Genomic DNA, 3,392 nt, shown 5'->3' with positions numbered 1-3,392 from the left:
TTTCACCATGTTGACCAGGATGGTCTCGATCTCTTGACCTCGTGATCCACTCGCCTCGGCCTCCCAAAGTGCTGGGATTATAGGCTTGAGCCACCGCGCCCGGCCGTGACATCTTTTTTTTGGGGGGGGGCAAAGTCTAGCTCTGTCACCCAGGCTGGAGTGCAGTGGTGTGATCTGGGTTCACTGCATCCCCCTCCTGGTTTCAGGTGATTCTCCTACCTCAGCCTCCTGAGTAGCTGGGATTACAGGCATCCGCCACGACACCTGGCTAATTTTTGTATTTTCAGTAGAGACAGGGTTTCACTGTGTTGGCCAGGCTGGTCTCGAATTCCTGAACTTGTGATCCGCCCCCCTCAGCCTCCCAAAGTGCTGGGATTATAGGCGTGAGCCACCTCCCTGGCAAACAAGTGACATCTTTCGGCAGATGCATGTGCTCTGTGAGCAGACTGCAAATTTGTTGTTTTTGTTTTCGAGACAGTCTGGCCCTATCTCCCAGCCTGGAGTGTGATGGCACCCTCTCAGCTCACTGAAGCCCAAGCAATCCTCCCATTTCCACTTCTCGAGTAGCTAGGACCACAGGCATGTGCCTCCACGCCTGGTTAATTTTTGTATTTTTTTGTAGAGACAGGGTTTCACCATGTTGCCCAGGCTGGTCTGGAACTCCAAGGCTCAAGAGATCCACCCACCTTGACCTCCCAAAGTGCCGGGATTACAGGTGTGAGCTACTGTGCCTGGCCTGACCCACCTCTTTCTGCATGTGAGCTCCAAGCGCTGAGTTTTGACCCCTGGCAGGAAAGAACCTCCAGTTCTCAGCCCACACCCTTGCCCCTGGATTGGAGCCAGAGCGGTTGGTGGAATTAGGATGCCTGCTTCCTGGGTGTGACCCCCAACCCCACAACAAAGTACCTCCTTGATTGCTGGAGCCAGATTGCTTCTCCTGGGGCAAGAAGGACTCTAGACACAGCCCCTGTGCCCCATGGCCTCTCTGTAGGATGGTGAAAGCATTGTTAAGAGGCTGCAGTGAGTCCAGAATTGTGAAGAGCTGGTGCAGTGGCTCAGGCCTGTGATCCCAGCACTTTGGGAGGCCAAGGTAGGCAGATCACCTGAGGTCAGGAGCTCGAGACCAGCCTGGCCAACATGGTGAAATCCCGTCTCTACTAAAAACACAACAATTGGCCAGGCGTGGTGGCGGGTGCCTGTAGTCCCAGCTACTCGGGAGATGAGACTCTGTCTCAAAACAAAATAATATCTGTAATCCCAGCCCTTTGGGAAGCCGAGGTGGGTGGATTGCCTGAGCTTGGGAGTTCGAGACCAGCCTGGGCAATACGGCAAAACCCCATCTCTACTAAAATACAAAAATTCGTTGGCGTGGTGGTGCACGCCTGTAGTCCCAGCTACTTGGGAGGCTGAGGTGGGAGAATCACTTAAACTTGGGAGGTGGCACCATTGCACTCCAGTAGCTGAGATGGCACCAGTGCACTCCAGCCTTCGTGACAGAGTGAGACTCCATCTCAAAAAAAAATACAAATAAAACAATTGACTTGTTGCATCTTTACAGCAATCCATAGTCTTGATGCTAATCCTTACATGATTCTCACTTTACAGGTGAGAAAATCAGGTTAAGTGACTTGCCCAAGGTCACACAACAGGAAAATTTCAGAGTCAGGATTGGAACCTAGTAGTGGCAGTCACTGCTTCCTAAGCCCTTGGGTGCCAGCACTCTGTCCCTGTTTATGTGGCATTCTTTTTCGTTTTCTTTTTTTTGATATGGAGTTTGACTCTTGTTGCCCAGGCTGGAGTGCAATGGTGTGATCTCAGCTCACTGCAACCTCTGCCTCCTGGGTTCAAGTAATTCTTCTGCCTCAGCCTTCCAAGTGGCTGGGATTACAGGCATGTGCAACCATGCCTGGCTAATTTTGTAATTTTAGTGGAGATAGGGGTTTCACCGTGTTGTCCAGGCTGGTCTTGAACCTCTGACCTCAGGTGTTCTCCCCTCCTTGGCCTCCCAAAGTGCTGGGATTACAGGTGTGAGCCACCACACCTGGCCAGGATGGTGTTATTTATCCTCATATTGTAACTGAAGGTGCTGAGGCTCAGAGAGGCAGGTGATTTTCCTGATGGTGCCCAGCATGAGCTCGTGAAGTCAGCATTCAGGACTTGCTTCTGTAGCAGCTCTGACTGGGGCTTCCTGGCCTCTCTCTGCATATATCCACTAACCAGGTGCTCTCACCTTCCAAGGCTCTCATTGCTTGAGCTGTTGGGAGGCTTTCCCTTAGGCTGCTTCCTGGGTGTGATCCCCAACCCCACCACAAAGTAACTCCTTGATTGCTGGAGCCAGATTGCTTCTCCTGGGGCAAGAAGCACCATAGACACTTAGCTCCTGTGCACCATGGCCTCCCTGTAGGATACTGGACATGTTGTTATGAGGCTTTAGGAAAGTGCTGGAATCTGTCCCCAGTCAGTGCTGTAGGTCCCAGGGAGCTTGTAGGGTCAGCCACAGTGGTTCACCACCCCATCCTTCCCTGCACATAGCTTCTTGCCTTTTCTTGTTCTCAGTCTGCTTAAGACAATCAGTGTTCCTTCCATGGGTCAGAGGCCAGTCCTGGTCCATCTGCAGAGAAGGATTGAATTGACTATCACCAACCTGTCTTGGACAACCACTCCTATGGATGACAGCAGGACCTTTAGCCCTGGCTTGGCAATGATGGAAACTCCAGATGAGATCTAAGTTCCGGAAGTTGAGTTTTTGAGCCTGAATAACTTGTGGTTTCAGAGGCCAGCTCCAGATATACCCTCTTTCTCACCCTCTTCCTGTTGCTAACACAAGGCTGAGTCTGAGCTGTCAAGAATGGAAAAGAAGAAATCAGAGGCTTTCAGCTAGGGATGCTGGCGGATGCCTGTGGTCCCCGTTACGCAGGAGGCTGAGGTGGGAGGATTGCTTGAGCCTGGGAGGTCGAGGCTGCAGTGAGCCATCATTGCACCATTGCACTCCAGCCTGGGCGACACAGTGAGACCTCAGATACTTAAAGACAAAGAAGGTGGGGACACAAAACTTCCTTGGGTTTCTTAGTGTGCTGGTGAAGAACACCAGCTTCCTGAGACTTTTCATATACCATGAGAATTATACCTGTAGTCATTTACACAGGTAATTGCTCTTATCCAAAAGAATAATATAACTTTTTGCTGGGCACGGTGGCTCACACCTGTAATCCCAGAACTTTGGGAGACCGAGGCAGGTGGTTCACCTTAGGTCAGGAGTTCAAGACCAGCCTGGGCAACATGGTGAAACCCCTGTCTCTATGAAAAATACAAAAATTAGCTGGTGTGGTGGCGTGTGCCTGTAATTCCAGCTACTCAGGAGGCTGAGGCCGGAGAATCACTTGAACCCGGGA

The sequence above is a fragment of the Cebus imitator genome, unplaced genomic scaffold (genome assembly GCF_001604975.1).
Source record: "Cebus imitator isolate Cc_AM_T3 unplaced genomic scaffold, Cebus_imitator-1.0 Scaffold552, whole genome shotgun sequence".
NCBI classification, from domain to species: Eukaryota; Metazoa; Chordata; class Mammalia; order Primates; family Cebidae; genus Cebus; species Cebus imitator.
The sequence above is the reverse complement of the archived record's forward strand: the minus strand, read 5'-3'. Positions refer to the sequence as shown.